Genomic DNA, 13,589 nt, shown 5'->3' with positions numbered 1-13,589 from the left:
TTGGTTTCCTAAGAAAGAGTTTCATTGTTCCAACCAAGTAGACTTATCATGCGAATGGTGTCAACTAAAACCTAATCATGCAACTTTTCCTAATTACAAAGGAGTTCAAAAAACAAAAATTTATTCGGATGTTACCTACGGAGATCGGTCGGCCGACCTCCCCACACTTAAAACTTAGCACGGTCCTCCGTGCTATAGGTTAGGCGCAATGGTTGGTCGAGTCCCGAGTGTCCCTCATCTCCAATGTCATCGCTATCTCCGCTTGAAGTTGCGGTGGATGTAGAGATATCTGGTTCCTCCATAGGCAGGGTGACTACGCTTAGAAGTTTCTTCACATGAGCATATCGGCGTTGGTTACGCCTCTCATAACGGTCCAATTTCTTGTGAAGGTCTTCAAGGCGTTGGGTGGCTGATTTTTGTGGTGTAGATGATGTGGTAGTGTTGCGAGTTGGTGTGGGTAGTCCAATGTCCTTGGTGATTTCTGGAAGCTTGAGGCACCTCTTGGTCGGAATAACATCGCCTTCGACCGAAATTGAGGTTCTCCTATCCTTAGCCTCTCGGTTGACCGCGGCCTTTGCAACTAATTCGGTCACCATAGCGGGGAACAGCAGATTTCCCTTGGCATGAATGCGCCCCATGGATTGGCGAATGGCATGCGAAATATCGACCGGTTTCTCGGTTAAGATGCACCAAATCAATAAGGCAAGTTCGGCGGTAATGGATGACCCATGTGTGCTTGGGAGCACGTAGTGAGCTAGAATTTGGGCCCATGCCGTGGCTTCTTGAGTGAGGTGGCAGACATCCAAACCCTTTGGTCTTTGCTTTATGGTCCCCCGAATCCAATATGCGTCGGGTAAAGCAATTACGCGGAGGATCGCGCTCCAATCGAAGGCACGGTCATCGTATGTAGCCAAGACCTCTTGGTAGGCATCATATCCATCCGTCAACGGTCCAATCCCAAGGACTTCTCGGATGGTTTCCACTGTGACCGACACTTGCTTTCGGTGCACAAATATTGATGTGAGCAGAGGTGAGTGGTAGTTGGAGTAGAATTCCACCACCCATGAGAGATTGGCCTCCTTTGGTTTCCTCAAGAGGAACCTCCATTGCCTCCGGTCAATGTGTGGCATCACAATCGGATTGAGGTGAGCCGGTAGGACTAGAATGGGCTCCGGGTGATAATTCCTTTCAATCATTCTTGAGTAAACAAGTTCGCAGTAACGGTTGGGGAACTTGTTTGAATCCTTAGGAGGGTTGTCCTTCTCTAGAACATCAACGGGGCCCTTAGTCTTCTTTAAGAGTGGCTTGGCCGTCAATTCTTGGCGGGCTTTAGTGGAAGTCGGCTTTTTGGGGGCTTTCCCTTTGTTCTTTTTGATGACCATCCTGTGAAAGCAAAGAAAGGGGATAACATCAAACCCAAAGACTTGGAATGAAATGCGATTATGCAATGAAAAGTTATGCCATAGAATATGGGTATCATTGTTACATGACAGCTGCAACATGTAACTAAGATAACATGTGAAGAGCAAGGCAAATCATCTTCATGTGGTATAAGGGTGGTTTAAGCATGCAAGTAAGAAGCATGAGAAGCATATGCCCTTAAGGACCACAATTGGAAAGCAAGTTAAGAAAATGTGAGTGAATGGATTGGGAAAAGTGGGGATGCACCCAAAAGTGATTGGTTGAGAGGCAAGTTAGTCACAAGGAGCTCAAAACTGAAGTATGCCTTTCGTCGAACACTTGGCATGCATCATCTTAGTAGTATGTGATTAGGTGAAAGTGAAAGCAATGTAACATTCCACAATCCATTATTAATGATTACAGTGCGCAGTGATTGTAAGAAAAGCAAGCAACACATATCATTTACTAATGCAAGAGAAGTTGAGACCCAAATGCCAATGAAGAGTTAAATTGAAAAAGAGAGAAAGAAAAAATAAAAACTAAATGAAACTAAAGAAGTAACTAAAAAGGGAAGGAGAAAAGGGGAGAAGCTACCTAAGAGAAAATGAAACTAAATGATTAAGAATCAAAAGAGATAGGTGGAGTAAGAGTGTAGCTTAGTGAAGTACCTTGAGAGATGAAAAAGATATGGAAGAAGAAGTTGTAGAGTGGAGTGATGGAGAGTGGAAGGTTAATGTGGGGCCACTGGAGGAAGGTGGTAGAAGGTGGTTGAGAAGAAGAAATGGTAGTGGGTGGATGGGTAGTAGAAGGAATGAGAAGAAGAGGGAAAATGGGAGGAAGAATGAAGGGGGTAAGTATGCCCCTTCTTAAGTTGGCGTCGAACACCTGCGCGTGCGCGCACGGTGCGCGCTCGCGCAAGGGATCGAGGTGGAGTGGGGGCGCGCACGCGTACGCTGCGCGCACGCGCCCATGCACTTGGGCTGGTAGCACAGTGGTGGCATAGAGGTGGCACAACTCTCTGGACGAGGTACCAAAAGTTGGCTACAAGGCTGTTGGCGCGCGCGCGCACGGTGCGCGCACGCGTAAACGTGGTTATGCCCCAGGCGTGAGATGGGCCTGGGGTGGGCCTAACTCTCTGTGGAGTGGCCTAGAGGAGGGTGCAGAACAAGGGGCGCGTGCGCGGCTAAGGCGCGCGCGCGCGTCTTGCGTGATTAGTGGATGAACGCGGGCGCGCCAGGTGCGCGCACGCGGCAAAAGTGTTGGGCCGGTGGCTTAGTGCGGGCCCGAGAGTGGCTTAACTCTCTGGAATATGTACCAGGAGTGCAACAAGGTAATCGACGCGGACGCGCACAGTACGCTAGCGCGTCGATCTGCAGATTTTGCCCAAGTGCGCGTACGCGCCATGTGCGCGCGCGCGTGAGTGGCCTAACCTTCAGGCATGGTGCTGGCATGGTGTGGGCATAACTCTCGGGTAGATGTATGGAGGGGTGTTTTTCGCAACCCACGCGTCCGCGCACGGTGCGCGTCTACGCGGATGGTCGGTAAATGCTTCAAGGGCGCGTACGCGCCAGGTGCGCGCACGCGCAGAAGGGTGCCTTTTCAAAATTTTCATGTTTTTGCACTACTTATAATATTCAACCCCCCCCAAGCAGCCACTTAAACACTATAGCAGGGTGTTTTAACTTGATAAACTACCAATGAACTCAACAGATGAAGAGGGGTTGAAATTGAAATCTAGCTAACAATCATGAAGTCAAGTGTTAAGCAAGTGTCAATTAAAGAATGATGCAATGGCTTTGTACAAAGGAAGATCTTACCATGGTGGGGTGTCTCCCACCGAGCACTTTTGTTTACCGTCCTTAAGTTGGACTCTCCATAGCTCAAAGTTCTTGTTCAAGAGGTGCATCCCTCAAGAGGAACACTTCAAATTCCTTGGAGTTCTTTCTTTGCTCACCATGATACAATTTGATACGGTGCCCATTTACCTTGAAAATGTCCGGGCTTGATGGGTGGCGCAAGTGGTAGACCCCATAAGGTTCTACTTTCTCCACTTGGTAGGGTCCATCCCACCTTGATCTAAGCTTTCCGGGTAGTAATCTCAACCTTGAGTTGTAGAGAAGGACCAGTTCACCGGGTCAGAATTCTCTTCTCCTAATGTTCTTGTCATGGATGGCTTTCATCTTTTCCTTGTAAAGTCTAGAGTTGTCATAAGCCTCTAATCTCAAGCATTCCAATTCCGCAAATTGAAGCTTTCTCTCTACTCCGGCCTCGTCCAAATTCATATTACATTCCTTTTACGGCCCAATAAGCTTTGTGTTCAATTTCTACCGGTAAGTGGCATGCTTTACCATATACAAGCCTAAAGGGGCTCATGCCAATGGGTGTCTTGTAAGCCGTTCGATAGGCCCAAAGTGCATCGGAGAGTTTAGTGCTCCAATCCTTCCTATTCGGCTTCACAATCCTTTCCAACACATGCTTGATTTCCCGGTTAGAAACTTCGGCTTGGCCATTTGTCTGAGGGTGGTAAGCCGTGGTGATTTTGTGTATGATGCCATATTTTCTCATGAGGCCGTCCATTTTTTGTTGCAAAAGTGGGATCCTTGGTCACTTATGATTGCTCTTGGGGAGCCAAAGCGACAAATGATATTGTTCCTCACAAAAGAATAAACAACATGAGCGTCATCCGTTCGGGTGGGGATTGCCTCCACCCATTTTGACACATAATCGACGGCTAACAAGATGTAGAGAAAGCCATTGGAATTTGGAAATGGTCCCATGAAGTCGGTTCCCCATACGTCAAAGATTTCACAAAAAAGCATATTTTGTTGGGGGATTTCGTCCTTCTTGGAAATATTTCCAAACCGAATGCATTGAGGACAGGATTTGCAATAGAGAGAAGCATCTTTGAGAAGAGTTGGCCACCAAAATCCGCAATCGAGGACCTTTCTTGCCGTTCTTTGGGGGCCGTAGTGGCCACCTCCTTCGGAAGCATGGCAAGCGTCCAAGATTGCTTGGAATTCGGTTTGAGGCATGCACCGTCGCACTATTTGGTCCGCTCCACACCTCCACAAATAGGGATCGTCCCAAATATAGTATTTGGATTCGCTTTTCAGCTTATCCTTTTTGTGTTTGTTGAGATTGGGAGGGAAAGTGCGTGAAACCAAGTAGTTTGCTATTGGGGCATACCAAGGAACGACTTCCGAGATTGCGTGCAAAGCATCTAAAGGAAAGGAGTCATTGATAGGAGTAGTGTCGCCTTTTGTGTGTTTGAGGCGACTTAGATGGTCCGCCACTAGGTTTTGGGAACCACTCCTATCCTTGATCTCCAAGTCAAATTCTTGTAACAAAAGCACCCAACGAATTAATCTCGGTTTTGATTCCTTTTTGGCCAACAAGTACTTCAGTGCCGCGTGATCCGAGTACACTACAACCTTGGAACCAAGAAGATAAGCTCGGAACTTGTCCAAAGCAAAAACAATAGCTAGGAGTTCCTTTTCGGTAGTAGTGTAGTTGGATTGGGCTCCGTCTAATGTTTTAGAAGCATAAGCTATGACATAGGGGATCTTACCCTCGCGTTGTGCTAACGCGGCTCTGGTGCACGAAATTGTGATCACTACAACTTCGCACAACTAACCAGCAAGTGCATTGGGTCGTCCAAGTAATAAACCTTACGCGAGTAAGGGTCGATCCCACGGAGATTGTTGGTATGAAGCAAGCTATGGTCACCTTGTAAATCTTAGTCAGGCAGACTCAAATGGGTATAGATGATATATGAATAAAACATAAAGATAAAGATAGAGATACTTATGCAATTCATTGGTAAGAGCTTCAGATAAGCGAATGGAGATGCTTGGTCCCTTCCGTCTCTCTGCTTTCCTACTGTCTTCATCCAATCCTTCTCACTTCTTTCCATGGCAAGCTTATGCAAGGGTTTCACCGTTGTCAGTGGCTACCTCCCATCCTCTCAGTGGAAATGTTCAACGCACCCTGTCACGGCACGGCTATCCATCTGTCGGTTCTCGATCAGGCCGGAATAGAATCCAGTGATTCTTTTGCGTCTGTCACTAACGCCCCGCCCTCAGGAGTTTGAAGCACGTCACAGTCATTCAATCATTGAATCCTACTCAGAATACCACAGACAAGGTTAGACCTTCCGGATTCTCTTGAATGCCGCCATCAGTTCTTGCCTATACCACGAAGGCTCTGATCTCACGGAATGGCTGGCTCGTTTGTCAGGCGATCAACCATGCATCGTGTATCAGGAATCCAAGAGATATTCACTCAATCTAAGGTAGAACGGAGGTGGTTGTCAGTCACACGTTCATAGGTGAGAATGATAATGAGTGTCACGGATCATCACATTCATCAAGTTGAAGAACAAGTGATATCTTGGAACAAGAACAAGCTGAATTGAATAGAAGAACAATAGTAATTGCATTAATACTCGAGGTATATCAGAGCTCCACACCTTAATCTATGGTGTGTAGAAACTCCACCGTTGAAAATACATAAGAACAAAAGTGATCATTGGTTTCGGCCCCAGAGAGGGAACCAGAAGAACCAAGATCTGATCTAAGAACTAGATGTCCGAAGATGAAAATACAATAGTAAAAGGTCCTACTTATAGGGAACTAGTAGCTTAAGAATTACAAAGATGAGTAAAAGACATAAAAATCCACTTCCGGGCCCACTTGGTGTGTGCTTGGGCTGAGCAATGAAGCATTTTCGTGTAGAGACTTCTCTTGGAGTTAAACGCCAGCTTTTGTGCCAGTTTGGGCGTTTAACTCCCACTTTGGTGCCAGTTCCAGCGTTTAACGCTGGGAATTCTGAGGGTGACTTTGAACACCGGTTTGGGCCATCAAATCTTGGGCAAAGTATGGACTATCATATATTGCTGGAAAGCCCAGGATGTCTACTTTCCAACGCCGTTGAGAGCGCGCCAATTGGGCTTCTGTAGCTCCAGAAAATCCACTTCGAGTGCAGGGAGGTCAGAATCCAACAGCATCTGCAGTCCTTTTCAATCTCTGAATCAGATTTTTGCTCAGGTCCCTCAATTTCAGCCAGAAAATACCTGAAATTACAGAAAAACACACAAAGTCATAGTAAAGTCCAGAAAAGTGAATTTTAATTAAAAACTAATAAAAATATACTAAAAACTAACTAAATCCTACTGAAAACATACTAAAAACAATGCCAAAAAGCGTATAAATTATCCGCTCATCACAACACCAAACTTAAATTGTTGCTTGTCCCCAAGCAACTGAAAATCAAAGAGGATAAAAAGAAGAGAATATACTATAGACTCCAAATTATCAATGAAACTTTAGCTCCAAATTTGATGAGCGGGACTAGTAGCTTTTTGCCTCCGAACAGTTTTGGCATCTCACTTTATCCTTTGAAATTCAGAATGATTGGCTTCTTTAGGAACTCAGAATCTAGATAGTGTTATTGATTCTCCTAGTTAAGTATGATGATTCTTGAACACAGCTATTTATTGAGTCTTGGCCGTGGCCCAAAGCACTCTGTCTTCCAGTATTACCACCGGATACATACATGCCACAGACACATAATTGGGTGAACCTTTTTAGATTGTGACTCAGCTTTGCTAGAGTCTCCAATTAGAGGTATCCAGGGTTCTTAAGCACACTCTTTTTGCCTTGGATCACAACTTTATTTCTTTCCTTTTTTTTCTTTCTTTTTTTTTCGTTTTTCTCCTTCTCTTTTTTTTTTCTTTTCTTTTTTTTTTGTTTCTTTTGTATTCACTGCTTTTTCTTGCTTCAAGAATCATTTTTATGATTTTTCAGATCCTCAGTAACATGTCTCCTTTTTCATCATTCTTTCAAGAGCCAACAATTTTAACATTCATGAACAACAAATTCAAAAGACATATGCACTGTTCAAGCATACATTCAGAAAACAAAAAGTATTGTCACCACATCAAACTAATTAAGCTAGTTTTAAAGATGAATTCGAAATCCTGTACTTCTTGTTCTTTTGTAATAAAAACAGTTTTCATTTAAGAAAGGTGATGGATTCATAGGACATTCATAACTTTAAGGCATAGACACTAATGATCATAAGACACAAACATGGATAAATGAAAAACAAGAAAATAAAGAACAAGGAGATTAAAGAACGGGTCCACCTTAGTGATGGCGGCTTGTTCTTCCTCTTGAAGATCTTATGGAGTGCTTGAGCTCCTCAATGTCTCTTCCTTGTCTTTGTTGCTCCTCTCTCATGATTCTTTGGTCTTCTCTAATTTCATGGAGGAGGATGGAATGTTCTTGGTGCTCTACCCTTAGTTGTCCCATGTTGGAACTCAATTCTCCTAAGGAGGTGTTAATTTGCTCCCAATAGTCTTGTGGAGGAAAGTGCATCCCTTGAGGTATCTCAGGGATTTCATGATGAGTGAGATCTCTTGTTTGCTCCATCCTTTTCTTAGTGATGGGCTTGAGGTCATGCCTTCTTAGTTGAACTGGCTTTCCTCTTGAATCTCTCTTCCATTGAGCGCCCTCTTTACAAATGTTTGTGAGGACTTGGTCCAACCTTTGATCAAAGTTGACCTTTTTTGAGTTTGAAAGGGATCTCATGGATCACCTTCTTCATGGCCACAACTTCATAGAAGTGGTCTTGATGCACCCTTGAGATGAATCTCTCCATCTCCCATGACTCGGAGGTGGAAGCTTTTGCCTTCCCTTTCCTCTTTCTAGAGGTTTCTCCGGCCTTGGATGCCATAAATGGTTATGGAAAAACAAAAAGCAATGCTTTTACCACACCAAACTTAAAAGGTTTGCTCGTCCTCGAGCAAAAGAAGAAAGAAGAGAGTAGAAGAAGAAGAGATGAGGAAGAAGGGAATGGCTTTGTGTTCGGCCAAAGAGAGGGAGAAGTGGTGTTTAGGTTGTGTGAAAATGAAGGAGTGAAGAAGGGTTTATATAGGAGAGGGGGGCTTATGGTTCGGTCATGGATGGGTGGGTTTGGGAGGGAAAGTGGTTTGAATTTGAAGGGTGAGGTAGGTGGGGTTTTATGAAGGATGGATGTGAGTGGTAAAGAGAAGATGGGATTTGATAGGTGAAGGGTTTTTGGGGAAGAGGTATTGAGGTGATTGGTGAATGGGTGAAGAAGAAAGAGGGTGGTGGGGTTGGTGGGGATCCTGTGGGGTCCACAGATCCTGAGGTGTCAAGGAAAAGTCATCCATGCACCAAATGGCATGCAAAAACGCGTTTTGAGCCAATTCTGGCGTTAAACGCCGAGTTGGTGCCCATTTCTGGCGTTTAACGCCAGGTTCTTGCCCTTTCCTGGCGTTTAACGCCAGTCTGGTGCCCCTTTCTGGCGTTAAACGCCCAGAATGGTGCCAGACTGGGCGTTAAACGCCCATCTGCTAGCCTTACTGGCGTTTAAACGCCAGTAGGTTCTTCCTCCAGGGTGTGCTGTTTTTCTTCCTGTTTTTCATTCTGTTTTTACTTTTTCAATTGATTTTGTGACTTCTCATGATCATCAACCTACAAAAAAAATAAAATAACAAAGGAAAATAGATAAAATATGACATTAGGTTGCCTCCCAACAAGCGCTTCTTTAATGTCAGTAGCTTGACAGAGGGCTCTCATGGAGCCTCACAAATGCTCAGAGCAATGTTGGAACCTCCCAACACCAAACTTAGAGTTTGAATGTGGGGGTTCAACACCAAACTTAGAGTTTGGTTGGGGCCTCCCAACACCAAACTTAGAGTTAGATTGTGGGGGCTCTGTTTGGCTCTGTTTTGAGAGAAGCTCTTCATGCTTCCTCTCCATGATGACAGAGGGATATCCTTGAGCCTTAAACACAAAGGATTCTTCATTCACTTGAATGATCAGTTCACCTCCATCAACATCAATTACAGCCTTTGCTGTGGCAAAGAAGGGTCTGCCAAGGATGATGGATTCATTCATGCACTTCCCAGTCTCTAGGACTATGAAATCAGTAGGGATGTAATGGTCTTCAACTTTCACCAAAACATCTTCTACAAGTCCATGAGCTTGTTTCCTTGAGTTGTCTGCCATCTCTAGTGAGATTCTTGCAGCTTGTACCTCAAAGATCCCTAGCTTCTCCATTACAGAGAGAGGCATGAGGTTTACACTTGACCCTAAGTCACACAGAGCCTTCTTGAAGGTCATGGTGCCTATGGTACAAGGTATGGAAAACTTCCCAGGATCTTGTCTCTTTTGAGGTAATTTCTGCCTAGACAAGTCAGCCAGTTCTTTGGTGAGCAAAGGAGGTTTGTTCTCCCAAGTCTCATTTCCAATTAACTTGTCATTCGGCTTCATGATTGCTCCAAGGTATTTAGCAACTTGCTCTTCAGTGACATACTCATCCTCTTCAGAGGAGGAATACTCATCAGAGCTCATGAAAGGCAGAAGCAAGTCCAATGGAATCTCTATGGTCTCATTTTGAGCCTCAGATTCCTATGGTTCCTCATTAGGGAACTCATTGGAGGTCTGTGCACGCCCATTGAGGTCTTCCTCAGTGGCGTTCACTGCCTCTCCTTCCTCTCCAAATTCGGCCATGTTGATGGCCTTGCACTCTCCTTTTGGATTTTCTTCTGTATTGCTTGGAAGAGTACTAGGAGGGAGTTCAGTAATTTTCTTGCTCAGCTGTCCCACTTGTGCCTCCAAATTTCTAATGGAGGACCTTGTTTCAGTCATGAAAGTTTGAGTGGTTTTGATTAGATCAGAGACCATGGTTGCTAAGTCAGAGTGGCTCTACTTAGAATTCTCTGTCTGTTGCTGAGAAGATGATGGAAAAGGCTTGCCATTGCTAAACCTGTTTCTTCCACCATTGTTGTTGTTGAAACCTTGTTGAGGTCTCTGTTGATCCTTCCATGAGAAATTTGGGTGATTTCTCCATGAAGAATTATAGGTGTTTCCATAGGGTTCTCCTATGTAATTCACCTCTTCCATTGAAGGGTTCTCAAGATCATAAGCTTCTTCCTCAGATGAAGCATCCTTAGTACTGTTTGGTGCATTTTGCATTCCAGACAGACTTTGAGAAATCAAATTGACTTGCTGAGTCAATATTTTGTTCTGAGCCAGAATGGCATTCAGAGTATCAATCTCAAGAACTCCTTTCTTCTGATTTGTTCCATTGTTCACAGGATTCCTTTCAGAAGTGTACATGAATTGGTTATTTGCAACCATTTCAATTAGTTCTTGAGCTTCTGTAGGCGTCTTCTTCAGATGAAGAGATCCTCCAGCAGAGCTATCCAAAGACATCTTGGATAGTTCAGAGAGACCATCATAGAAAATACCTATGATGCTCCATTCAGAAAGCATGTTAGAAGGACATTTTCTGATCAATTGTTTGTATCTTTCCCAAGCTTCATAGAGGGATTCTCCTTCCTTCTGTCTGAAGGTTTGGACTTCCACTCTAAGCTTACTCAATTTTTGAGGTGGAAAGAACTTTGCCAAGAAGGCATTGACTAGCTTTTCCCAAGAGTTCAGGCTTTCTTTAGGTTGTGAGTCCAACCATGTCCTAGCTCTGTCTCTTACAGCAAAAGGGAATAGCATAAGTCTGTAGACCTCAGGGTCAACCCCATTAGTCTTGACAGTGTCACAGATTTGCAAGAATTCAGCTAAGAACTGATGAGGATCTTCCAATGGAAGTCCATGGAACTTGCAATTCTGTTGCATTAGAGAAACTAATTGAGGCTTAAGCTCAAAGTTGTTTGCTCCAATGGCAGGGATAGAGATGCTTCTCCCATAGAAGTCGGGAGTAGGTGCAGTAAAGTCACCAAGCACCTTCCTTGCATTGTTGGCATTGTTGTTATTTTCGGCTGCCATGGGTTCTTCTTCTTTGAAGATTTCTGTTAGGTCCTCTACAGAGAGTTGTGCCTTAGCTTCTCTTAGCTTTCGCTTCAAGGTCCTTTCAGGTTCAGGGTCAGCTTCAACAAGAATGCCTTTGTCTTTGTTCCTGCTCATATGAAAGAGAAGAGAACAAGAAAATATGGAATCCTCTATGTCACAGTATAGAGATTCCTTGAGGTGTCAGAGGAAAAGAAAATTAGAAGGAAGAGGTAGAAGAATTCGAACTTAGTGAGATAGAGTTCGAATTGTGCATTGAGGAGGAGTGATACTCCATAAATAGAAGGATGTGAGAAGAGAGGAAGAGTTTTTCGAAAATTAAGTAAAAGATTTTAAAAACATTTTGAAAAACTTGAGTTGATTTTCGAAAACTAAAAGTGGGAAAGAAATCAAGTGATTTTTGAAAAAGATTTTGAAATTAGAAGTTAACAAGATATGATTGAAAACTTATGGTTTTTAAAAAAGATATGATTGAAAAAATATGATTTGAAAAACAATTTAAAAAAAAGATTTGATTTTAAAGATTAATGACTTGCCTAACAAGAAAAGATATGATTCAAACATTAAACTTTTCTCAACAGAAAAGGCAACATACTTGAAATGTTGAATCAAATCATTAATTGTTAGCAAGTATCTTTGAAAAGGGAAAGAAATTGATTTTGAAAAAGATTTGATTGAAAAGATTTGATTTGAAAAAGATTTGATTTTGAAAAACTTTGAAAACTTGGAAAAAAATTGATTTGAAAACAAAATCTTCCCTCTTGTGCCATTCTGGCGTTAAACGCCCAGAATGGTGCACATTCTGGTGTTTAACGCCCAATGCACTACCTTTTTGGGCGTTAAACGCCCAGCCAGGCACCCTGGCTGGCGTTTAAACGCCAGTCTGTCCTTCTTCACTGGGCGTTTTGAACGCCCAGCTTTTTCTGTGTAATTCCTCTGCTGTATGTTCTGAATCTTCAATTCTCTGTATTATTGACTTGAAAAGACACAAATTAAAAATTTTTTGGATTTTTAATAATAAAGAAAAATAAAAAAAATGCAACTAAAATCAAATAAACAATGCATGCAAGACACCAAACTTAGAAGTTTGTATACTACTGACACTAACAAAATGAGAATGCATATGACAAACAACAGAAATACTCAAGTCAATAGAATTCAAAGATCAAAACAAGGAAATCATCAAGAACAACTTGAAGATTAATGAAGACACATGCATAAATTCGAAAAATGCAAGAAGAACAGAAACATGCAATTGACACCAAATTTAAAATGAGACACTAGACTTAAACAAGAAATATTTTTGGTTTTTATGATTTTGTAATTTTTTTGGATTTTTTTTTCGAAAATTAAGTGGAAGAGAAAATAAAGGTATCAAAATTCTTAATGAGAATTCCAGGAATCATGCAATGTTAGTCTAAAGCTTTAGTCTAAAGGAATTAGACATAGCTAGCCAAGCTTCAGCAGGACATTGCATTCAAGAGCTAAATTGATGAAGATCAATCAGCTTTGGTGATGATAAGAATATCACCTTGAAACACTAGAATTCATTCTTAAGAACTCTGAAAAATACCTAATCTAAGCAACAAGATGAACCATCAGTTGTCCATACTCGAAACAATCCCCTGCAACGGCGCCAAAAACTTGGTGCACGAAATTGTGATCACTACAACTTCGCACAACTAACCAGCAAGTGCACTGGGTCGTCCAAGTAATAAACCTTACGCGAGTAAGGGTCGATCCCACGGAGATTGTTGGTATGAAGCAAGCTATGGTCACCTTGTAAATCTTAGTCAGGCAGACTCAAATGGGTATAGATGATATATGAATAAAACATAAAGATAAAGATAGAGATACTTATGAAATTCATTGGTAAGAGCTTCAGATAAGCGAATGGAGATGCTTGGTCCCTTCCGTCTCTCTGCTTTCCTACTGTCTTCATCCAATCCTTCTCACTTCTTTCCATGGCAAGCTTATGCAAGGGTTTCACCGTTGTCAGTGGCTACCTCCCATCCTCTCAGTGGAAATGTTCAACGCACCCTGTCACGGCACGGCTATCATCTGTCGGTTCTCGATCAGGCCGGAATAGAATCCAGTGATTCTTTTGCGTCTGTCACTAACGCCCCGCCCTCAGGAGTTTGAAGCACGTCACAGTCATTCAATCATTGAATCCTACTCAGAATACCACAGACAAGGTTAGACCTTCCGGATTCTCTTGAATGCCGCCATCAGTTCTTGCCTATACCACGAAGACTCTGATCTCACAGAATGGCTGGCTCGTTTGTCAGGCGAGCGCTCGGTTGTCAGGCGATCAACCATGCATCGTGTATCAGGAATCCAAGAGATATTCACTCA

General features: G+C 43.0%; 1 non-coding gene across 1 annotated transcript; it reads left to right on the top strand.

Annotated features, from left to right (window-relative positions):
• Nucleotides 1-10,700: 10,700 nt before the first annotated feature.
• Nucleotides 10,701-10,808, top strand: LOC130952198 (small nucleolar RNA R71). The gene has a single exon (XR_009074379.1). It is a non-coding gene; the product is annotated as a small nucleolar RNA R71 (small nucleolar RNA).
• The last annotated feature ends 2,781 nt before the right edge of the window (nt 10,809-13,589 follow it).

This window comes from Arachis stenosperma, chromosome 9 (genome assembly GCF_014773155.1).
Source record: "Arachis stenosperma cultivar V10309 chromosome 9, arast.V10309.gnm1.PFL2, whole genome shotgun sequence".
NCBI classification, from domain to species: Eukaryota; Viridiplantae; Streptophyta; class Magnoliopsida; order Fabales; family Fabaceae; genus Arachis; species Arachis stenosperma.
Note: the sequence above shows the minus strand (reverse complement) of the source record. Positions and strands in the feature narration are given on the sequence as shown.